At 48.0% G+C, this 25097-nt stretch overlaps 1 long non-coding RNA gene across 1 annotated transcript; it reads left to right on the top strand.

Annotated features, from left to right (window-relative positions):
• The first annotated feature begins 8904 nt into the window (after window positions 1–8904).
• LOC123464101 lies at window positions 8905–18629 on the top strand. Its single transcript, XR_006639356.1, has 2 exons — window positions 8905–9073; window positions 18311–18629. It is a non-coding gene; the product is annotated as an uncharacterized LOC123464101 (long non-coding RNA).
• The last annotated feature ends 6468 nt before the right edge of the window (window positions 18630–25097 follow it).

Below are 25097 nucleotides of genomic sequence, written 5' to 3'. Positions count from 1 at the left end.
TAGAGATAGACAGACACAGAGAAAGAGAGAGAGAGAGAGAGAGAGAGAGAGAGAGAGAGAGAGAGAGAGAGAGAGAGAATGGGCACACCAGCCACTGCAAATGAACTCAAGATGCATGTTCCATTTTGAGCATCTGGCTTACTTGGGTCCTGGGGAATCAAATGCCTCAACAAGTAAGCCCCAAACATTGTTTTTGTTTTTCAAGGTAGGGTTTCACTCTAGCCCAGGCTGACCTGGAATTCACCATGTAGTCTTAGGGTGGCCTTGAACTCATGGTGATCTTCCTGCCTCTGCCTCCTGAGTGCTGGGATTGAAGGCGTGCGCCACCACGCCTGGCTCCAAACATTGACTTTCAAGCTGTCAGTACTCTTCTGAGTTATAGGCCGAGTCTTGGTTACAGTGTTGGCTTTTCCCTGCCTGCTAGGAAAGCCCAGCCTCTTTCGGTTGTTCTCTTTGCCTTGTTCTCTCCTTCTCTTCCTCCTTCTCTCATCTGCGGGCTCAGGGCAGGTGAGGGAGGCTTCACTGGTGAGGCCCAGGAGTGTGTTGGGTGAATGACAGGTGGAATTCTGGAAGCTTTGACAACCAGAATCAAACTGCATAGATCAGGGAGCTGACCTTCCTGGGCCATGAAGATGAGGATGAGAGCCAGGATTTATAGCCAAGATTGTGTGTATGTGTGTGTGTATGTGCATATGCATGTGTATGTGGGGTGCATATTGTGTTTGGGGTATATATGTATGTAGGATGCCACAGATGACAAGTTCTGATGCTATTCTTCTGGTCTCATCCACCTTTTAAAATTTTATTTAATAAATTTATTTTTAGTTGCGAAAGAAAGGGAGAGAGAGAGGGAGAGAATGGGCATGCCAGGGTCTCTAGTCACTGCAAACGAACTCCAGATGCATGTGCCACCCTGTGCATCTTGCTAACGTGGGTCCTGAGGAATTGAACCTGGGACCTTTGGCTTTGCAGGCATGTGCCTTGACTGCTAAGCCATCTCTCCAGACCTCATCTACCTGAGGGAGGGACGATGAGCTAAAATAAAGGACCCCAGAAGTAGATCCAGGCTCCGAGTGAGGGTGGGTTGGAGTGTGTGGGGCAGGGCAGATTTCCCAGGCTCTGACTTTGGATTTTAGACCATGGTGAGCCTGTGGGTTTCTGTGGCCTCGGCAAGTCATGTAGCCTCACTGGGTTGTCCTCATCGATAATGTGGGATGGATTGAATGACACAGTTGCGATGGTAATTCACTATGCTAATGTTAACGTCTTAACATTGTGTCGTAGTAAGTGCATAACTTTCCACGGTCGCAAGCAGAGAAGAACATGGTTTGAGCTTGTGCCCGCGTCTACCTTCCTGTAGCCACCCTTCACAATCAGGACTCCAAGAACTTCCTCAACTGAGGCCCAAGTGGGCCCCAGGCCACCTAGGGGAGGGTGACCATGACTCTGGTGGAAGCGTTGGAGCACATGTCCCCGCTGCCTGAATCTGGGTGGCACCTTTGTGCTTGGCTAGGGCACTTCCTGAGGCTGGAGAAGGTGGAACAATGTGCGTGTTGTTACTTTCTGGGATGTGTCAAGGTAGCCACTGTGTCAGGAATGCATCACAAGGAAGAGAGTTTCAAGTCCAGGGCACGTGTGAAAGAGGGAGCACCCAGCCTCCGGGCCTGTTGGTGCCCCGGAAGGATCTTGTGGCAGGTGGCATTACAGTGGGCTGTCACTGTAACCAACAGTGACTCACCAACGCCCTTAGGATCAGATCCTGAGGCCAGGCCCCAGGGGAGGAGGATGGGACTGAATCTCTGTCCAAGCTGTGGTTCCCTTGCAGCCGTCCATGTCAAGTCTCCTCCCAGAAGTTATTCCTGTGCTGTACAAAGGGGCCTGAGGGGTCGGGACTGTGGCCTTGTAGCTGATTCCAAAACTGTGTCCTGCCTGGCACCTGGTGCTGTTGACTTAGCAGAGTTTGTAAATGGGACAGTTTCTTTGTTCTGGAAGTTGAAGGCATATCCAACCTGCAGTCTGCAAGCCACATGTGGCTCAGAATAGCTACGAATATGGCTCAATACCAAACTGTAAACTCACTTAAAGCATAAGATTTATTTTCTTATTTTTATTTAAAATATATATGTAAAAATATTTTCACCTAAAGATTTCTTTTTTCTTAAAGTTTTTTTCTTTATTTATTTACTTATTAGAGTCAGAGAAAGGGCAAGAAAGAATGGGTATACCAGGGCCTCTAGCCACTGCAAATGAACTCCAGATGCATGTATCACCATGTGCATCTGGCTTACGTGGGACCTGGGGAATCAAACCTGGGTCCTTAGTCTTCAAAGGCAAATGCCTTAACCGCTAAGCCATCTTTACAGCCCTTAAAAAAAAAAAAAATATATATATATATATATATATATATATGTATATATATATATATATATATAAAATTTAGTTGTTCGAGGTAGGGTCTCGCTCTAGCCCAGGCTGACCTGGAATCACTATGGAGTCTCAGGGTGGCCTTAAACTCATGACAATCCTCCTACCTCTGCCTCCCAAATGCTGGGATTAAAGGCGTGCGCCACCACGCCTGGCTAAAATTATTTTATTTATTTATTTGCAAGTAGAGATGGAGGGAGGGAGAGCGAGCGAGTGAGCACGAGCCCTCCAGCGCCTCTTGTCACTCAAAGCAAGCTCCAGATGCGCGCGCCGCTTTCATCAGGCTATATGTGCATACTGGGGACTTGAACCTAGGCTGTTAGGCTTTGCAAGCAAGTGCCCTTAACTGCTGAGCTATCTCTCCAGCCCCAAACCAAGAGAGTTTCAAAAAGAATTTGATGGTATAGTTCTTGAACATGAATGCTATACAGATGACAATGTCATGTTACAGTATTAAAAGATTGGACATGCCTGTAAGTTTAAAGCCATTTTGTCTCTTACATTTCACAATCAAGGTGACATTATAATGATTCCCATTCTACAGGCCAGGACACTAGACACAGAGATCTTTGGGGAATAGTCGAGTCAGGGTCAGAGCCTTTGGCTCTCTGGCGGAAGCTCCACACTGTGGCCAGTGGTTCCGCCTTGCTGGACTGAGACACTATTGTTTCCCTCTTGTATTGCAGAGTTGGCACCTCATGAAATGCTAGCTTCTCAGTTTCCAGTATTGGGGCAGGACTCTGAGACAGGATGTCTGTCTTCCTAGGGCTCTGGCTATCAGGACCTGACAGAGGACAATGACAGGGTCCCCTTTTCCTGCTCCTCAAGGGCTCTTTTGTTTCTGATATTAGAAGGCAAACCTGAGAGTGAACTTGAATATGCAATCTAGAAATCCAATCCCTTGAGAACACTGTTCCCATTCCACTCTTTTTTTTGTTTTGTTTTTATGAGAGAGAGAGAGAGAGAGAGAGAGAGAGAGAGAATGAATTGGAGTGCCAGGGCTTCCAGCCACTGCAGTCAAACTCCAGATGCACGCACCACCTTGTGCACATCCATGACCTTACGCATGCATCACCTTGTACATCTGGCTTATATGGGATCTAGGGAGTCGAACATGGGTTCTTAGGCTTTGCAGGCAAGTGCCTTAACCACTAAGCCATCTCTCCAGCCTCCCCTCTACCCTGCCCTACACTCTCTAATGGGCTCTTCTTGCTCAGCAGGTGAGCCACTTTTACCTGGTGTAATTACAGTCCTCCACACTCCCCACCTATGGGCTCTCACAGGCTCTGCAAGCGGGCTGGTGTCATAATAACTGGTTGGCAGCAAACCATCAGACCAGGCACTGCCTCTCTCACCACTTCCCCCTCCCTGTTGCTTGGGAGACAAATTAGGGGCCCCACCCACTGGGTTCAGAGAGTTAGAGAGGATGACGGGACAAAACATGCTTCCATATTTCACTGTTGTGTTTTAATTTAGATTCGTCTGGAGAGTGGCAGCTGAGAGGTTGCGAAGCTATCAGGGAAAAACAGTTTCTAAAAATAAAAGTGTTGTTCGTGTAATGGCTGGGCTGGCATCTCTCCTGGGGTGAGAGGAGAACAGGGTAGTTATGTAATGGTTTTCCCAGGAGCCAGAGCCCAGTGTTGTGGTGCCTTGCCTACCTAATCCACGGCCAAGGGGCACTGGAGAGCCCTATAGACAACACCTCTGTGTTAGCTAGTTGGAGCCCACCCCTTAGCAAAATGAATGATATTTATTGTTTTTTTTTAATTTTTAAAAAATTATTTATTTATTTATTTATTTATTTGAGAGCGACAGACACAGAGAGAAAGACAGATAGAGGGAGAGAGAGAGAATGGGCGCGCCAGGGCTTCCAGCCTCTGCAAACGAACTCAAGACGCATGCGCCCCCTTGTGCATCTGGCTAAGGTGGGACCTGGGGAACCGAGCCTCGAACCGGGGTCCTTAGGCTTCACAGGCAAGCGCTTAACTGCTAAGCCATCTCTCCAGCCCTATTTATTGTTTTTTTAAAAATACTTTTATTTATTTATTTGGCAGAGAGAGAGAGAGAGATCATGAGTGCACCAGGGCCTCCAGCCACTGCTAACTAACTCCAGACACATGCGCCCCCTTATGCATCTGGCTAACGTGGGTCCTGGGGAATCGAACCTGGGTCCCTTTGCTTTGCAAGCAAGTGCCTTAATCGCTAAGACATCCCTCCAACCCCATTGGTGTTCTTTGAAGAAGCTCTGGCTGCCTTTGTGGGATTTGTCCTTGGGACATTTGGGGAACTGGACTAAAAGAGGCAAAAGAAGCGGAGGGTCACTGATAGACCCCTCTTTGCTGGCCAGTTTTCCAGGACCCACCACAGTCTCCACCTCACCCAGATTATTTAATTCCGAACATATCATTCCTATAGTCCTTTGTCAAGTTCCCTCAACTCCTTAAGCCTCAGCTTGCTGATTTTAATGCACAGATTAATAAATCCTGTGTGATAGATTGGTTTGGGAAGAAAAAAAAAATGAATGCAACATTACAAAGGAGCCAGAGCAGGCCATAGGCCCGGTGACTAGAATTTTTCTCCATAGTTTCATGGATCACACCGGTACAACTACTAACAAGGATTCTACTGAATACCGAGAAGGCTGTCTGTGAGCCCTCCCCACCGGTGAATCATTGATGGTTGAAGTTTTGGCCATGGGGAAGGTAGTTTTGGAGAGGCAAAACTTTCTGATACTGTTCAAAATGTCTATTATGCAGGTAACCATCTTTTCAGCTTATTTGTAAGCTAAACTCCATATTGCCATGAAGTAGAAGGCCAAGAGAGAAGCACAGGTATTATTTTCACAGCTGCCCATGAATTCAAGGCCACCAAACCAGAAGTGAAGAGATTTTTCTTTCTCAAGTGAGAGAACCAAGACTCCTCAATCTTGCCCTTGACCCCCTGAGGTCTAACAGTGAACGTATCAGTAGGTTATCAGAAGACGCTGGGGTTCAGCCCTCACTGCAGGAGTCCTCGGGTGCTGCCAATGGAACCTTGAGAAGGAGCGACGTGTTCATCTGTGGGGTTGTTTTACTGTGACACTGGATAAAGGATTAGGCGATCGCTTAGTGGGCTCACTCCCTAGCACTCCACAGCAGTGTGTGCCTGTGATCCCAGTGCTGGAGAGGTTGAGAGCAAGGTGGCTAGCCAGTCTAGCTGGATCGACACACTCTGGGTTCAGTGACAGATGATCTTTCAAAAAATAAGGCGAGCTGGGCGTGGTGGCGCACGCCTTTAATCCCAGCACTCAGGAGGCAGAGGGAGGAGGTTCGCTGTGAGTTTGAGGCTGCTCTGAGACTACGCAGTGAATTCCATGTTAGCCTGGGCTAGAGTGAGACTCTACCTTGAATAAACAAATAAATCAATAAATAGAGCAATCTAAGAAGACACCCAGTATTTTTAATTTTTATTTCTTGGTTTTTCGAGGTAGGGTCTCACTCTAGTCCAGGCTGACCTGGAATTCACTATGTAGTCTCAGTGTGGCCTTGAACTCACAGTGATCCACCTACCTCTGCCTCCCAAGTGCTGGGATTAAAGGCGTGCGCCACCACGCCTGGCTTATTTTTATTTATTTATTTATTTTGAGGGAGAAGAAGAAAGAGACAGTGTGTCTGAAAGGGTGCACCAGGGTCTCTAGCCCTTGCAAATGAACTCCATATGCATGTGCCACATTATGCATCTGGCTTATGTGGGTACTAGGAAATCGAACCTGGGTCTTTAGGGTTTTCAGGAAAACTGCTAAGCCATCTTTCCAGCCTGAAGACACCCAACATTGATCTCTGGTCTCCACACACAGACACACCCGTGTACACTTGCACACCTTCTAATGTGCCTAAACATATAAATGCACATACATTCCACATCTAACACACACACACACACACACACACACACACACACACACACACACACACACACTGGATAAGAGAATGCTAAAAAGAGCCAAGTATTCCTTCTCTCCTAAACTTCTCCCACTCCCAAGACTGGTCACTTTATGCGGGAGACCCCAAGCCTGGGCCCTGCTCTTCTAACAGAGTTCAGAGAGTAGAGCAGGTGGGAGATTCCACGCAGACATGGGCAAGACCCAAACTTGGGACTAATTTGTCTGAGGAGCCTGACTCAAAGTGAGGATATCCCTCCAGGTGACTGAGGCAGGGTGGACATGAGAGGGACGATTTCAAACACCCAGCATAGCACCTAGATCCTACAAGGAGCTTCATAGATATCCGAAGGTTAAATGCCAGCCATAAGGAAACCAAAGCATACTGCAACTCAGTACCACTCCCACTGTGGACCCCAGCCTTAAAAGACTGTCCAGCTTCTGTATTTTTATCTTTAAGGAAAGTGAGGCCACACTTGGGAGAGACCTGCCTGGAGACTCATGCTCACATGGCTATTTCACTTTTTAAAAACTATTTTTTAGGGCTGGAGAGATGGCCTAGTGGTTAAGGCGTTTGCCTACAAAGCCAAAGGATCCCGGTTCAATTCCCCAGGACCCACATAAGCCAGATGCACAAGGGGGCTCATGCTGGAGCTCATTTGTAGTGTTTGGAGGCCCTGGCATGCCCATTCTTTCTCTTTCTCTCTGTCTCTCCCTTTTTCTCCCTCTCAAATAAATATTTTTTTAAAAAAATTATTTTTTAAAATTTATTTGCAAAGAGAGAGAATGAATGGATGCGCCAGATCCTCTAGCCTTGCAAATGAACTCCAGATGCATGCTCCATTTTGTGCATCTGACTTTACATGGATACTGGGGAATTGAACTTGGGTCATTAGGTTTTGCAGGCAAGCGCCTTAATTGCTGAGCCATCTCTCCAGCCCTCACACTGTTACATCTAGCAGGGACTCAAGAATATATCTATCTCCATGAAGGACACAAGAACACAAGGTTACCACTAACTCCATTTGTACCTCAGCTGAATGCCCTTAAAATAACTGTTGTGATCAGCTTAATGTGTCAGAGGTATTGGGGTGGGGTGAGGTGGGGTGGGGTGAGGGAAAGAGAATCCTGTAAAACCTGCTAATTGCCTGTTTATTTCAGTCACAGCTTTTGAGAGAGCTGCTGTGGCTGAGGCTGTGGCACTTTGCAGATGCTAAAATTAGTCAGTGTGTTTGGGCCATACATAGGGCTCCAGAGCAAGACCATCAGATAAGGAAACAATGTGACTGACAACGCAGAAGCAAATATGCTGGCTGTTTATTAATGAGCTGTGTTTTGCTTCAGAAGCCCTGGGGGCAGGGAGAAAGCTCAGATTGGCTAGGTAGCTTCATGTACCAATGTGGTGCTAACAGCACCACTAAAAATGATACTTTTGCTATATTGAACACCTACTATAGACCAGGCTGCTTCTCTTCCTTATCCTCACAATGAGCCCTTCAGTGTCAGATGCTGAGAACCGAAGGTTTTCAAGGTTAGGGTCTTAGCTACCAGGGTCACAGCTGGGACTGGAACCCAGAGAAGGCTTCACCCTAAGATCCTGAGTGTCATGCATGGGAAACCAAAGTCACCATCAAGGTATACTCAGAATTGCTTTGGTTGTGTATGTGGGGGGGGGCACATGGCAGTGTGCATGTGTGTATGCATGTTCATATGTGTATAGGCTCAGGTGTGTGTGACATGTGCATGCATGTGGGGACCAGAGGTCGATGTTGGATGTCTACTTCAGTTGGTCTCCACCTTGTACTTGGAGACAGGGTCACTGGCTGAACGTATAGCTCACCAATTCGACTTACCGTGCTTCCCCTAAGGATCAGAACTTCTGTCTCTGCCCCTTCAGTGTCGGGATAACAGGCATGTGCCACACTACCCTCGGCATTTTACATGAATGTTGACCCAAATTCACGTCTTCGTGATTAACACGGCGAGCAGTTTACCCACTGAGCCCTCACCCCAGCCCCCATTTTTACACGTGTATGTGTGTGGTGTGCAGTTCAGAGCGATTCTGGAAGTCTCTTAAGCCTACTTGGAACACGGGGCTCATTCAGCTAGTGCCTGCCTCAGTTGACCATCCGATGAAGGCATTTCTCCAAGTCCAGGGGCTGTACTGTGTGAAAAGCAAGTGTCTTTCTGCAGTAGAACCACACTCAACTCACCAAGTGGCACTTGGGGTGGCAGCCTCTGTCGTTGAAATGGTCCTCCCCCCCCCCTTAGGCTTGCTTGCTCCCTGCCTGTCTGCCCAGCACCCGTGGCTCAGCTCTTCAAGTGAACTGCGTCCACGGAGAGTTTCTGCTCAGCTGTCCTCTAGACTGCTGGCTGGCAGATGACAGAAGAAACAAGCACATGAACTTCGTTCTTTGGCTTCCATGCGCCAGGCTTCTGCTGACCTCAGGCCACGAGTTGCACTTGTGAGCATTTTTGGTCTTGTGCCCTCTGACCACCTGGCCTCCCTTTTCTGCCTGTGAGGCACGGGGCCCGTCTTCTACCCCTGACTCTCGTCCTGTACTCAGGTCCGACACTGGCTCCGCTGGTACGGACTGTGCACCTGCTCTGGGCCAGGTAAAGTGCCCGGTGAAGGATTGATCCCATGGAGTCACATCCACCACTGAGGAAGGAGCCACAAGGACAAGGAGACTTGATCGCCTGCAGAGGTGACGCAGGCACGTGACTCGGGTGAGTGGACATCCTGGTGCGTGTGGGACTTCCCTCATTTAGCACCCTACGGCCAACAGACCAGAAAACGGCTTAGTCTCAGGCAAAGCATGAACGAGCTGGTCACCCCATCTCCCACCTGAGGAGATGAGGAGGAGAAGTTCTGGTAAGACCCACCTGAGAGTGGATCTCTGCAAACGGAGAGGGCAGGGGGAGGAGCCAGACAGAGGGTTGGACACAAGGACGCGAAGAGGGGTGTGGTGAGAGAAGATGCATGTTGCAAGGGCAGCAGGACATGGGTTCAGAGGGGAAGTTGAGGCACACAGTATGTGTTATGGATTCTCTCTTCACCAGAACTCACTTCTAGCAAGAAAAGAAAGATTCTTGGTGACAAATGTTGGGGCACAGATCCCTTGGATGGGGTCTGGAACGAAAAGAGGAGCATGGTCTACCTGTGCACATATCTTCCTCCTGTCCATACGTGCACCCTTGCTGATGGGACTTCTCATGTTCTCAACTTGAACCTACAGGAGCGGTGCCCTCAGCGCTGCAGGAGGAAGGGCCCCAGGGCCACGCTCACCTTTACCTCGGTGTCCCTGGGAAGCACTACCGGGATGCCAGGTGGAGGGGGAGGGGAAGGGCTGGCTGTCCAGTGGCTCCATAGTACATAAAAGTCCATGTGAGTCAGTGTGATGTTCCTGTGGCATGGACTTTCTCCTATAGCCTACATCTCCTGCTGTCCCAGGGAGAGCCTATCATCTTTAGAGTGACTGTCAGTCGCCTCCTGTCCCAATGCAGCATTATTAATCACCATTGCTGGTGTACCCCAGTTCTCTTTTTTTGGTTTATTTTGATTTATTTATTTGAGAGCAACAGACAGAGAAAGGCAGAGAGAGAGAGAGAATGGGAGCGCCAGGGCCTCCAGCCACTGCAAACGAACTCCGGACGCGTGCGCCCCCTTGTGCATCTGGCTAACGTGGGTCCTGAGGAACTGAGCCTCGAACCGGGGTCCTCAGGCTTCGCAGGCAAGTGTTTAACTGCTAAGCCATCTCTCCAGCCCCCCCCCACCCAATTCTCTTGATCCACATTTATCTGCCTCCACTCCACCCGTTCTGCTGCCTCCCCGTGGGTCTGCCCCCCCTTCCAGCCCATTTCACACACCACTAGCCCAGGAGACCGCCGATGACACAAAGCTGATATAGTTTCCCCCTGCCGAACCTGTAGGACAGATTCCTCTTATTCTTGGGAAACGGGGCCACGGAACAAGCAGTCTGTAGATGTTAAAAGAAGTGTAGATTTGCATGTGTTCCAGCTCCTACCCCAGGCTGTTTCCTTCTTCCCTCTCCACCTTCCTGTTACAGTAGGTTCACCCAGTTCCAAGAACATCTCGCGCCTTCTCCGCCCAGAACCACAGCTTGCAAACCGCTTCCTCCCTGGTTAGCTGAATTAACATTAGCGCATCACTCATGTTTACATGGTGAACGTTACTTCCTCGGGGTGGCTGTAAGAGTCTCATTCTCCCCGCATCACTTGCAGGTGACTTGAGTTAGGGAACCTTTGAATCGGGGCTGGGTAGCCTAATGGCAGGAGCGTGGCCCTGGAGCTGGAGTGCCTGGGCTCAGAACCTGAAGCCCACGCTGACTGGCTGCTGGGCCTTGGCAAGTTACTTCCTGGCTCTGTGCCTCACTCTCCCCCCACCACCCAGCACCAAGGGATAAGAGGAGCATGTATCTAGATGTAGTGGGAGGATTAGATGAATTGACATTGGTAAAGCCATCACTGGCAGCCAGCCTGGTCCATAGAAAGTATAAGAGGGCTGGAGAGCTGGCTTAGCGGTTAAGGCGTTTGCCTGCAAAGCCGGAGGACCCAGGTTCGACTCCCCAGGAACCTCATAAGCCAGATGCACAAGGTGGCACACGCATCTGGAGTTCTTTTGGAGCAGCTGGAGGCCCTGGTGTGCCCATTCTCTCTCACTTGAATTGCCTCTCTATCTCTCTCAAATAAATAAATACTAAGAAAATATTTTTTTCAAAAAGAAAACATAAGGATTTGTTACATGCGTAAGAGGAGCGGTCCTTTGGCATTGGGCCCATACTCCGGGCGTGGCATCTGGCTGCGTTTAGTCAGGTTCCTGTGAGGGCAGAGCTGATGCCTAGACCCGCCTGTGTGTCTAGGGAGCTTCTGTCTGTTGCACAGTGAGTGGCTCATCGACACATGTAATTGGAATAGGACAGCGGGAGAGTGCGTGCCTAGAACACGTGAAGCCCTGGGTTTGATCTCCAATACTAACTCACCTGTCAATCAGTGAGGTGGAGAGAAGCAAAGTGTGAGATGGTAGCTGTGCAGCTAACGTGCCAAGGGCAGCCTGGGGAGTGCGTCGATCCGCCCATACCTGGCATGGTGATAGCTAAAAAGATAGGGCCGCCAACCACCCTCATATCTGTGGCCTCTTCTCTTGGGAAGATGGAATACCACTGGGAAATTAAGCCTCCCCCTCCCCCTATTTTTGACATAGTTCCATCCCAGAGAGCCTCATGTTAGATGCAAATTTCAAAAGCATGAAACTCCAGAAGTGGTCTGGAACATCTGGGAATGCCTTAGTAAGTGTGTTGGGAATTAACATGTTTGATTAGCAGATAAATCTCCCAGAAAATACAAGAGAAAAATACTCAGTTTTCTTGTTTCAGTAGCATTCTCCCAGAGCTATTAAATCACCAGGACTAAGTCAGAAAAAAAAGGTGGACTCATTAAAAAAAATTGATTTAGGATAACTTGCTAAGAGATATTTTTATTCAATGGGTGTGGCTGACATTCTTGGTGGCAGCTGTGCTCTTTAACGCCCCAGATTTACTTGAAAAAAAAAAAATAGATGGGAAACTTTCTTTCTCCTATCTGTGATTTAATTTGGGAAATGAGGTCTGAACCCTGAGCAGTAGAATGGCCAGGAGAGACACAGTGACAGGAACACGGAGCGCCTCTTTCATCCCGTGGCAGCCTCTCCTCAGCCCCCCGCCCCCCGACAATACTAGTGTGTGTGTTTACATATGTATGATGGGTTTATGTGCCTATATGCGTTAGTGTGTAAGTATTTATGTAGTGTGCATTCGTGTATTTCTAGACATCTGCCTATATTTGCATACGTGTGTGTATGGCTTTATATTTGTGTGTATTACATATGCATGTGTGTATATGTGTGTGCTTGTGTATGTGCATATGAGTGTGTGTGTGTGTGTGTGTGTGTGCGTGTGTGCATGTGTGCTGCTCCAGGGAAGCCTGTCACAGACAACGCCCCCTCTGCCTCTAGGACCATAGGAGTGACCCTGGAAATGGCAGGGTTTTGTGACAAATGCTTCCTTGCCAGGTATCAGATCTGAGCTGCTTGGGGTTGGAAGGAACGGTGGAGAAGTGGGGACTTGCGTTACTAATGGTCACTTCTCGGTCTCTGTGATCTTAGTAACCTGGCACTGGACAGAGCGAGTCTTCCATCTCAGTTATACATAGCATGGGTTACATTTCATTACAGTGATGATAAACCTGAACTGACCATTGAAAACTTTTACTCCCTTTTCGAAGACTTTCATCTTGCTTGATTTGAGGAATCTGTTTTTCTATAAGCTGGGCTTTTTGTAAGCCCACAATAGACCGTGCTTCAGGTTGGAAATCCTGTATCCTGCACTGTGACCTACCTCGCTACCCTCTCCCTGACCACGGGGCTCCCCGACACACACCACAGCATCGAGGCTGCAAGCTGGCCAGGGTCTGGGGTGCAGAAGTCACACACTCAAGGCGTGGAGGTAAAGAATCCCTCAGGACGGGCCAGCGAGGGCAGCGTCAGGCCTCACACAGGGCCTTCTGGCTGACCACGCTAGATAGAAACGTTGCTTTAGAAAGTACGAGATGAGCAGAGCGTGCTGGCACGGGCTTTGAATTCCAGCACGTGGGAGGCAGAGGTAGGAAGATTGCTGTGAGTTCAAGGCCAGCTTCGGCTAAAGTAAAACCCTACCTCAAATCCCCATCCACCCTCCCCCCCCCGCAAAAAAAAAAAAAAAAAAAAAGGAAAAGAAAAAGGAAAGAAGCACTGGATCTGGATAGTCCCAGTGTGTTGGAGCATCGTCCAGGAGTGTGTGGCTTTCTGTTGGTTTCAGGAACTCTGTTCAGGAGTGTGTGGCTTTCTGTTGGTTTCAGGAACTCTGCTCAGGGTGGCCCAAGGGTGGAGGGAGGGAGCTGGTCCCCCATCTCAGCACAGCAGCGTCTTAGGGACAGTATGCTCTGTGAACCATTCTTACTCCTATGACCACCTAAGAGGTGGGAATTAATCATTCGTTGTACAGATTAGGAAGTGAGGCCAAAAGAGCTTAGGAAACATTGCATATCCCAAAACTAAGGAAGCTCTTTTCCCACTATGCAGTGGGCAGTGCTGGGCACCAGCCTGGCCTAGCCTTGGAACCTTGCTGGAGAGCAGTGTGGCTCAGTGGATGCTTCTTAGCACCGTTCATTTAATTATGGTTACTTATAAAAAGGACACTTGCAGAGCTTAGGGCCGCTTTTGAGAGAGACTCCAGAAGAATCCCTTTAGTTGCTTCCTGGGCAGGGATTGGCTGTCTGAGGACAGGGCCAAGAGGGAGATTTTTTTTTTCTATACACCATTTTATATCCTTTATCATTTTGTGCATGTGTTTTGCCTTATTAAAAATGAATAAAATTAAATGTCAATAAAGGAAAAACAGGCTACGCATGTGCTTGTTAAGGAATTTACTCCTTATGCATGGGAATAAAGAGCACGCTGTCTGTCTCTGGCTGCATCTGACCCAAAGCCTCCTGCGCTGCCCCCAGCTCGGCCATTGCCCTTGTTGTAGACACTTCGTGCACACGTGAGCACACACGCAAACGTGCTTTGCAGAGCCAACTTCTCCTAGCCCCAACCACCGTCTTGTACGCACGCGCCTCAGTCATCTTTTATTTTTTTCCCGAGGTAGGGTCTCGCTCTAGCTCAGGCTGACTGGAATTCACTCTGTAGTCTCAGGGTGGCCTTGAATTCATGGGGATCCTCCTACCTCTGCCTCCCAAGTGCTGGGATTAAAGGCGTGCGCCACAACACCTGACTATATATGTCATTTATTTATTTATTTATTTGCAAGGACATAGAGAGAGAGAGAGGAAGAGAGAGAGAGAGAGAGAGAGAGAGAGAGAGAAGAGACAGAGAATGGGTGCACTAGAGCCTCCAGCTGCTGCAAATTAACTCCAGATGCATGCACCACCTTGTACATCTGGCCTTACATGGGCACCTGGGAATCAAATTCAGGTTGTTAGGCTTTGCAGGCAAGCACCTTCACCTCTGAGCCATCTCTCCAGCCCCAATTTTATTCTTTTTAAAGGCACAATAGCATTGTTCTACGTAGGTGTATCATAATTTATTAACCCAATTCCTTGTTAATCGATATTTAAAAAATTAAGACAGGGCTAGAGAGATGGCTTAGCAGTTAAGGCGCTTGCCTGTGAAGCCTAAGGACTCATGTTAACTCTCCAGGTCCCACGTAAGCCAGACACAGTGACACAAGCACGCAAAGTCACACGTGCTCACAAGGGGATGCACGTGTCTGGAGTTTGATTGCAGGGGCTGGAGGAACCAATTCTCTGTATCACTCTTTTTCACTCTCACATAAAAAAATTTTAAGATAAAGCCTGACGTTTCCAAGGCTAGCATTGAGCTTGTTATGTAACCAAGGATGACCTTGAGCTTCTGGTTCTCCTGCCTCCACCTCCTGGTTGCTAGGATTACAGGTGTGTGCCATTATGGCCAGTGGGTGTGGTCTGGAGGTTGAACCCAGCACTTCATGCATGTTAGGCAAACAACCTGCCAACTGAGCTATATATCCATTCTGTTTTGCTTCTGTAGCGAAGCCAGCCATAGAGATTTTCAGTGATTTTTTTTTCCATACACAGGTCAGTCTATCACAAGTTCACTTGCAAAGGTTATTTGCGTACTTTTAGTTCTTTAAAATGTTATGTGCATTTTAAATCTTGGGATGTCCTGAAGAGGTTGTGCAATTCCCCTCCCCTCCCTACAAGGCTCAAGGACGTTGGCTTCCTCACCACCAGGAAGGGTTCCAGCAAAAAGTGTCCAAACACTTTCTATGGAAGGTAAGTCTCTAAGACCCAGTGATTTCAACTGAGAACCACAGGAATTGTCACTGTGGACTCTCCAAGGCATAGCTGGGATGCTGGTGAGTATATACCAGCTTCTTCCATGAGTGGACACCCCCTGTCAGTCAGCCCATGGATATTTATGTAGAATCTATGGTATGTTATGCTCTTAACCAGAAATCAAAGATAAGGAACTTGTTTCTATGAAATTTGAAATCTAACTGGGCATCTAAGAAATCCCTTGTCCCTGCGTCCATTCCACTGGGGTCCCTTCTCAGTGGGGTTGCTGGTATTTCCCATGAGGTTTAAATATTTTTTTAATTTTTATTAATTTATTTGAAACAGACAGACAGACACACACACACACACACACACACACACACCCAGAATGGGCATACCAGGGCCTCCAGCCACTGCAAACAAACTCTAGACACATGCACCACCTTGTGCATCTGGTTTATATGGGTGGCTGGGAATTGAACCTGGGTCCTTTGGCCTTGTAGGCAAGTGCCTTAACCACCAAGCCATCTCTCCAGCCCAGATTGTTGTTTTATTATGTATTTTTTTTTAATTAGAGAGAGAGAGGACCAGAGAGCAAGAGAGAGAGAGACAGAGAGAATTAGTGTACCAGGACCTCCAGCCACTGCAATTGAACTCCAGACACATACTCCACTTTATGTGCATGTGTGGCCTTACACGCTGGCATAACTTTGTGCATCTGGATTACATGGGATCTCGAGAGTCAAACATGAGTCCTTAGGCTTTGCAGGCAAGTGCCTTAACTGCTAAGACATGTCTCCAGCCCTAGATTGTTGGTTTTTAATGTTGACTAATTTGGGCTGACCACATGCTGGCTGTGGTATAAGACATTCATTTGCTGGAGCTCCTGGGCTGTATGTCCTAGGTACCTTTGGAACTGAAACTCCAGGCATTTTCACATTCACTTGCTTATTTTACAGAGAGGCACATAGGTTAAATAATCAGCTAGTGGCCAAATTGTCCGGGTGGTGCTGGGTTGCCTAATTGTTCTTTCCCTTCGCAACTCATGGCAAGCAAGGAAACAGAAGAATAAATACACAAAGTGTGTAAAAGGCAGAACATAGGTCAGTCTATAAACGATAACTTGGGCACAGACTTGAGGTCTGTTGTAATTGTCCAAGCCAGATGCCCTCCTAACAAAGTAATTGTGTAAGAAAATATGGCATGGCTGTGGTCTGAAATTTCATGCCTCATGCAAGCAGTATTTATTTCCACAACCTGCAAATTGCAATCTGCATTGACATTATTAAGGAAATCACATGGACCCAGAAGAAAATGAAGAACTCAATTGATTATTTTTATTGCTGCAAAAGTCCTTTGTAGGCAGGCTGGGCAGAGACCCAATATCATTTGCTTGTAATATTGCAAACTCTGTTAATTGCCTGTCTTTAGTAAAGGATGGAGACAAAGGAGCAATCAAAAGTATTTATTAGGAATTCTGTTTGGATAAATTAGCTCCACATTCCAGTGGCCTTCACCTCAGTGTACAATACCCAAGCTGTGTGCATTAATAAACGACAGTCATGACATCACCTTTCCTACGGTCTATGCAGTTTTTTTTTTTTTTTTTCTGGCAATGTGTCTACAGTATTATTGTACTGATTATTTTCAGGCTGAGGTTTTTTTTTTTTTTCTGCAGAGGTTGAGTTATCATTGGATTGCCATTCAATTCAATTTAGTAGTTATGACAGTTGGAATAACTACATTGCATCTTAATGTGTGTGTCTCATGCATAAATCATATTGTTTGCCAAGCAATAACGAGAAGAAAAGCTGCTAAGAGACAGAAAGTCAGTCCTAGATAGAAGGCTCGTCTTAGAGGTTGGGAAGGTGGAACTTTGTGGAACATGTGAAGGCCTAATGGGCCTTGGTCTCAACTGTGAGGCCCAGAGCCCCGCAGAATGGGAGGAATGTGACGGGGCTCCTATTCATGTTTATAAACATTACCTTAACTGGATGCTCTCATAGGCATCTTCTCATCCATTCATTCCTTCACTCAGCCAGGCATTCCTTTATTCATCATCCATTCATTCCTGAAGATTTATGGTTGTTGGAAGTGTGAAGAATCATAGGGCTGGAGAGGTGGCTCAGCGGTTAAGGTGCTTGCCTGCAAAACCTAACAACCAGAGTTCGGTTCCCCAGGACCCACATAAAGCCAGATGCACAAAGTGGTGCATGCATCTGGAGTTCGTTTGCAGTAGCTAGAGGCCCTGACACATCCATTCTCTCTCTGCCTCCCTCTCTTTCTCTGCTCACAAATAAATAAATAAATAAAAATAATTTAAAAAATCATTTATGGTATTTGGATACAAATATTGCTGATGAAAAAACAAATGAACAGTAATTCTAACTGTGCATGGTGGGAAGCAGTGCTTTGTGGCATGAAACCTATGTCACCAAGAAGCTGCATGCCATGGACTTAGGACTAACTCTGAGTTTTCAACTCTTGGCTCTCTTGCTGACCTAACAACACGAGCTTGGGTACTTTTCATAACCTCTTGTAATGCTTGTTGAAAATGGGTATGTTGCAGTCATACCTATACGATAGGGTCATTAATGGACTAAATGAGAATGAGCTTAGCGCTTAGCTCATGGAATATGAGATAGCCTCATTTCTTACGCTAGGGTCTCAGTTATTACCTCTAGCTTGGAGGCAAGGCAGGCAATGCAGACGTCATCAGAGATGGCTTTGGGAAGGGCTGGGCTTGGGTATGAATGGTGGGGAGATGGTGGGCTTTGCAGGAAGCCAGAATTGGACTCTACAGCTTGGGGCAGACTGTATGAGGCGAGTATAGGATGTGGTCGCTTTTGGCAGGAGAGAAGGGAGGTGAGGGGATACCGGACCAGACTGTGGAGGGGCTTACAGATTCCTGCACACGGTTCAAGGTTTTCCCATGAACTAGGCTGGTCTAAGGGACTTGTGTGCATTATAAAATTCAGTGTCCTGGACCTTGGGGCCCCTGGAGAACAAGTATTTTACCCTGTTAAGTTAAATCCAATCACTGCTCAGTCAGGCGGTTCCCTATAAAAGCAAGCAGAAAACACAAATGTCCGACTTTTCATGGCCTGCCTCTAGGACTCCATGGGGAATGTGTGACCGAGGATGGTCGTCAGGACAGAGTGCATGGTGATGTGGCAGCTTCAGCCTGAAGGAAGAATTTCATTGTGATTCTTCAACCCTTGTTTTTCTCTGCTGAGTGTCACACCCTCTAAGCCGACACAGTATGTCCCACACAACTGTTACTTCAAAAGTGCTTCGGCCCACAGAATGTCACTGGGCTCCACCCACACTGCTCCCGTCAGCTTGGGACCATCGGTCTCATGTCCCAAGCATCCCTACCGTAATGGACCAGAACCTGTCAAACTGTAAGCCACAATAAATTCTTCCTTTTTAAGTTCCTTCTCATGTTTATTTTATTTATTTATTTGATAGATATAAAGAGAGGGAGAGAAAGAGACAGAGAGAAAGAGAGAGATAGAGACAGACAGACACACACACACAGAGAATGGGTGTTCCAGGGCCTCCAGCCACTGCAAATGGACCCAAGATGCATGCACCATTTTGTGTATTTGGCTTATGTGAGTCCTGGGGAATTGAACCTGGGTCCTTAGGCTTTGCAGGCAAGCACCTTAACCCTTAACCACTAAGCCAACTCTCCAGCCTCAAGTTGCGTTTTTGTTTTTTAAATACATATTTTTTTTTTTTGAGAAACTGAGACAGAAGTTACTTCTTGTCACAGCAACAAGGACATTAAGTAATTTACTGTTTCTGCTTGCCTTCTATCTCTCTCTCCCTGTCCATTTTCTTTCCAGACACACCAGGAAGGGCTTTCTCTAAATTTCCCTATCTGCCTCTAGGCTGAATCTTCCAGGAAGAATTCGCTTGATAATTTGCTTGTCATGAACCCCCGTCCTGGGCCTCGTCACGGAGGAGCCTGGCTCAGTCACGGGGAAGAAGGCGGAGGACAGATGCCACGCCCAGGCCGACTCTCTCACAGGGCACCGCCGCTTTTTGGTGCGTCCGTACTCTCTCCCTGTCTTCACTGTCCTCCAGCAAGGGCCTCGTCCTCTGTAAGTCTTGCCGGGCCCTGGAGTCCTCACTCTTTCCTCGGCAGCCTCTGGGCACATCATGCGTCACTACGCCTTTGTCCCATTCGCCTGCCCACTGTCAGGTTTCCTCTGCCCTACAGAGTCACAGTAGCTAGGTCTGAACTCAGAGAGCTCGTTTTCTCAGCCACCAAAGGCTGACGAGGTGCCTGTGTCAAGGGTGGTGGCGGTTAGTAGAGAGGGTGTTGGGGGGGTGGAAGGTGGTGGTACAGGAGACTGGTGGAGGTGAAGGGTGGCAGATAAGGTGGTCAAGGTGGACTGAGAATGGCACGGAACTCTCTTCCCTGCTCTGGGCACAGGGTACGTTCCCTAAAGGCTGGATGCTTCTGATGGAACAGCCCCTCTCCCTAAGGTCGTCGCATCTCCTGCTCCAGCCTCTGGAATTTTCCACAGAGGAGGGCTGCTTGCTTCATAATCGCTGCGGAAGGTCTCTGGATCCAGGGGCTCAGTGGTTCTCCATTCTCCCTGACAATGGACCTTCCAGCCCCCAGTCCTGTGGGGCTGGACCATCGTCTAACTGACAAAAGAAGCACATGGGGCCGGAGAAGCTGGCTCAGGGGCAAAACGCTTGGTGCTCAACCATGAGGTCCTGAGTCCAGATCCCCACCACCCAGCTGAAAAGTGCGGGACAGGTAGTACACACCTATACTCCCAGTCCTGGAGAGGCTGAGACAAGTGGATCAATGGTGTTCACTGGGTAGCCAGTACAGCCAAATAGGTGTGCTCTCAGTTTATCACAAGATCCTGACCCAAAAGATAAGTTAGGGCTGGAGAGATGGCTCAGTGGTTAAGGAACTTGCTTATAAAACCTAATGACCTGAGTTGGATTCCACAGTACCCACATAAAGCCAGATGCACAAAGGGGTGCATGCATCTGGAGTTTGTTTGGTGCACCCATTCTCTCCATCCATCTCTGTCTGCTTGCAAATAAATACGTATTAAAAAGTAAGGTGGAGGGCTATTGGTGAAGACACCTGTGGATTTCAAATGCTCACACACCCATGTACTCGGGTGCACATACCTGCACGCACGCGCGTGCCCTCACACATACAAACACACATACATGTGCAAAAAAAAAAATCTAGCAAGTGTATTTTACCAGATTTACCTCAACACAAGATAAACCTCTGTCGTCTGTTAGGATAATTAGAGCGAATGGTCTTGACCTGAAATGGGTCAGAGCTCGTGATCTGAGGGAAGGTGGCTTGGTCTGCTGGACTGTCAGCAGCAGGTGTCCAGGAACCTAGGATGGGACGCTATCCTTGTCCCTCAGCAGCTGTGTGGCCTTGGAAAGACACAGTGCCTCAGACTCACCTTTTCTCTCCCACATCCTCGTTTGAAGGACTTCGGGAGGTGACATACCCAAAGCCCCTTGCTGTGCCTGGCACGTAGTAAGTAAGTACCCAGGAAATGTTAGCCGAAATCTGTCACTGGACCAGCCGACGCGAGCAAGATATTCACGGGACCAGTTTCTTGCCTCCTGCCTCCCCGCGGCATGTTGGGAAGCTGCCCGGGACGCTCCTGTCTGCGGCGAGGCCCTTGGTCTGCCTGCGGCACTGTTTCACCTTCCTCGCCACGGGGCCTTTGCACACCTGCAAATGACTGCTTTCCTTGCAGAAACGGGCATATTTTTAGATGAAGCGTTTCCTGTGGCTCCTCTCTGAGTTCCTGGCAGGCCTGATTTCTCTCTTGTTTCTCCCAGCCTTCCCACCCCCTCCACGACCTCTCTCCGCTCATGGAAACCTGCTCAGCAACGTGGACGGAGCAACACAGGACCCACAGATCCCGTGTCTTTCCTGCTCCGAGCTGGCTTGAGGGCTCAGGGGCCAGGTCTGGAGTGGGTCATCTCGGAGGACACAGGACAAGGCCCTTCTGCTTTCTGCCCTGTCCTGCCTAGCTATCTAGCCTCCTCCTACCACTGTGGCAGGGAGAAACCTTGGGGTGGCCTTAAAGTTACTGGAAACTTAGACCTCTTGGGCTGGAGAGATGGCTTAGCAGTTAAAGCACTTGCCTTTGAAGCCGAAGGACCCAGGTTCTGTTCCCCAGTACCCATGTAACCAGATACATAAAGTGGTGCATGCATCTGGAGTTCATTTGTGGTGGCTAGAGGCCCTGGTGTGCCCATTCTCTCTTTCTCTCTCTGCCTTTTTCTCTCTCCCCTTCTCTCTCTAACAAATAAGTGAATAGATTACATATATATATGTATATATATATGTAATAATTATATATAATATCTATCTATCTATCTATCTATCTATCTATCTATCTATCTATCTATCTTTCAAGGTAGGTCTCACTCTAGCCCAGGCTGGCCTGGAATTCACTAGGTAGTCTCAGGGTGGCATCGAGCTCATGGCGATCCTCCTACCTCTGCCTCCTGAGTGCTGGGCTTAAAGGTGGGTGTCACCATGCCTGGCTTAGAAAAATATTTTATAAAAAGAAACTTATACCTTCCTTAGCCAACCCGAAGTTGACATGACTCTCATACTCAAACATACCTGTGTTTCAGTCATGGCTTCTCTGCTGGTGAATTCCTTAAAGGCACTACAACATCAGTTGCTTTAACTGTGGGATAAGAACCTTGCAAGCCTCACAGCGCTCTTGTAAAAATGGCATAAGTACAGAACATAAGTAAAGGATAAGCCCATGCCTGACAATTAGTTGTCTTTATTGTTTTGAATTTAAATAATTATGATGATTTAATTATACTCAGACTGGGTAGGTTTTATGGTTTTGTAATTGGTATTTAATTATAATTATTTGGTCATCTGCTTTCTCTCTTCCATGGACTGTGAGCCCCTTGAGGGAAGGGCTTGAGGCTGTTTTCATCTCTAAGCATATGAACAAAGCAAGAGCTCAGGAAATGGCAAAGGGCCAAGGAGTGTGGCCTGGTTTCTTTGGGTGCTATGGTAGTTAATCTTAACGGTCACTTTGATTGGACCAGGAATCAAGGAAGTGACCGGCCTGGGAGCAGGTGTGTGAGGGGATTTCCTAGAAAGATTAATGGATGGGGAAGACTGTCTCCCTAGAGTGGGCAGGAGTTCCTGGGAGGATGGGCAGAGGGGAAGACCCTCCCTGGAGTGGGTGCCACCTGCTTTTGCCTACCGACGTTTGCTCCTTGCTGCTGGGAACAACCACCCTTTGGCTGCCACCCTCTGCTGACACCAGAACCCAGCTTGTTCAGTCTTCCAATGTGGACTGAATACAAGTGGCTCTTTAGGAACCCTCCAGGCCTTCAGCCCCAGATTGGCATCAGCTAAGGCATACAGCCTCATGGACTAAGCAGCTGGCAGGGTCTCCAACTGTCCAGCCTGTAGACAGCCATTGTTGGACTACCTGGCCTGTATCCTGAAAGCTAATCTGATAAATCCCCCTTGTAATATGTATATATAGTCATTTCACAGAATCTCTTTCTCTTGAGAACCCTGACGCACACATACTGTGGTACCAGAAGTGGGGTGCAACACACCTCTTCATGGGTCACACTTTCTCCTGCATCTCTAGGGACTCACTTGGCCTTGAGTCTGGTTGGGCAAAGATGTGTGGGCACTAATTCTAGAGAACCTTGACTCATACGGGCTTCAAAGAACTTAATTGCATTCAGCAAGTCGAGGTTTATTGCCTGTGTGGGAGGCTGAGTGAGGCATGAAGAAGGAAATGAGGGGAAGTATGTGGCAGAAGCCCTCCCCTTAGGGATCTTCAGTGGAGAGCCAAAGGACATTCAGATGACAGAAGGTGATTGGATCAGAGGAAGCAGCATTCCCAATATAGGCACCCGAGATTAGGAAAGGTGGGAGGGGCCAGCCAGTGCCTGCCTTTCCTAAGCCTCCCTACCCAACAAAGACCACAGAAACTAGGCTGAGTCCCCAGGCTGGCTTCTAGCCTTTACATGCATGTGCACATAAACTTATGCCTCCACACATATGACTACCCATAGACACATGCACATCATACAAACACACCTGCAACAAATCTTAATTTTACAAGAGTAGTTCTTGGGCCAGAGGTAGTTTTGCCTGATACCACAGCTCAAACACCTCACCACTGCATGATCCCCAACTCTCCGTGGAGAAGCCTACAATCACTGGGGCTCAGCAAGCAGCCGGAAGCAGTGGTTTTGCTAAGAGATGGGCAGGATTCAACAGCACCAGGGAGACTTGGTGGGCGAATCGCTGTGCCACAGTGAGCAGACCCTAATTAATTCAGGTCTGGGCAGAACAGAACTGTTCTAAAAGAAAACAACCTGTCCATGACTCAGTTGCTCTGTCTGAGAATGGGATGCTCAGATAAGAAGCGGGCACTAATTAGAAGGAGAAAGGAGCAAACTAGCTGACAGGCAGACTAAGAGGCTCTGTACCAGCCTGCCCAGAGCCCAGGGAAGCTGCCCCCCAGGAAACCTATAGCAGACCACAGACCGTGCAGCTGTTTCATTAATGAAGCCGGCGTGGCCATCTTACAGCAAGGATAGCTTTGAAGGGCACCCGTGATGGGACGAGGGGAGGCTACCAACAGGGGCCCAGCATGGGTGAGAATCAGACACCGTGGGCTCAAGAATAACTCAGATGAGCTTACAGATACACGGAGCCCGTGATCAGAGGTTCTGCTCCTCCAGGCAGGAAGCCCCCAAGAGACATGTAAGGTTCTGCGGTCATGGGTGAGTGGAACACATGACCATGGAAGTCCATTTTAACTTTTCATTCTATCTTACTCCATAAGTCAGATGTATGATTCATTGATCTACCAGGTTTTCCCTCAGGGTAAGTAAACATTTGAGTAAGAATACAGCGGATGAAAAAAGTTTTATGATCAAAAGGAATCTGATGAAATGCCATACCAAAGCTTATTAGGAAGAGAAGGTTATTAGCACTATTATGCATGGATAGAGATGTTGTTTCACACGTAGCTTTATAGAGGATGACGTTGTGAGGAGTGAAGACAAGACAATGGGTGTCTTTGAGGTGTTTTAAAATCTGGAATTGTTCTTAATTGGAATAAAGACATGCACAGTGACTGTGATAATGGCCTACGTGAAGGCATGTGAAAAGCAGCCTCGCGCAGTAATTGCGATAATGACTCTAGTGGAGTTTTGAGTCCGTGCATTTCAGGAAGTAAAATGTTCGGTTGGTGGGGATGATGGAGAACGGCCTTACGGGACCATGAGAATGGGCAGAAGACTAGAAGATGACCTTCACAGAGGACAAAGTCACCGTGGGGCAGAGAGACTAAAAGGTCAGATGAGGCAGTTGGCTCAGACTTGCTGCAGCACTTTCTAGTTGCTGGGAAAAGCACGCGACTAAAAGCTGCTGATAAAAGGAACGTTGTTGGAGCTGGAGAGATGGCTCAGTGGGTAAGGCATTTGTCTGCAAAGCCAAAGGACCCAGGTTCCATTCCCCAGGACCCATGTTAGCCAGATGCACAAGGGGGCGCACGCGTCTGGAGTTCGTTTGCAGTGGCTGGAGGCCCTGGCACGCCCATTCTCTCTCTTTCTCAAATAATTAAATAAGTATATAAAAAATCTTAGAAAGGGAAGTTTTTTTTTTCAGCTTACAAGCTCAAGGGGAAGCTCCATGATGGCAGGGGAAAGCATGGCATGACCAGAGGCTGGATATCACCTCTGCCACAGCAAGTGGCAAATGGCAGCTGGCGGGTGAGCCGACTAACGTTGGCAAGCTAGGGGTTGTTGTAGTCAATTCCACGCGGCTGAGATGACCTCCAAACCAGACACAGTTTATGGAAGGAAGGGATTTACTTCAAGC

The sequence above is a fragment of the Jaculus jaculus genome, chromosome 10, assembly GCF_020740685.1.
Source record: "Jaculus jaculus isolate mJacJac1 chromosome 10, mJacJac1.mat.Y.cur, whole genome shotgun sequence".
Lineage (NCBI taxonomy): Eukaryota > Metazoa > Chordata > Mammalia > Rodentia > Dipodidae > Jaculus > Jaculus jaculus.
Note: the sequence above shows the minus strand (reverse complement) of the source record. Positions and strands in the feature narration are given on the sequence as shown.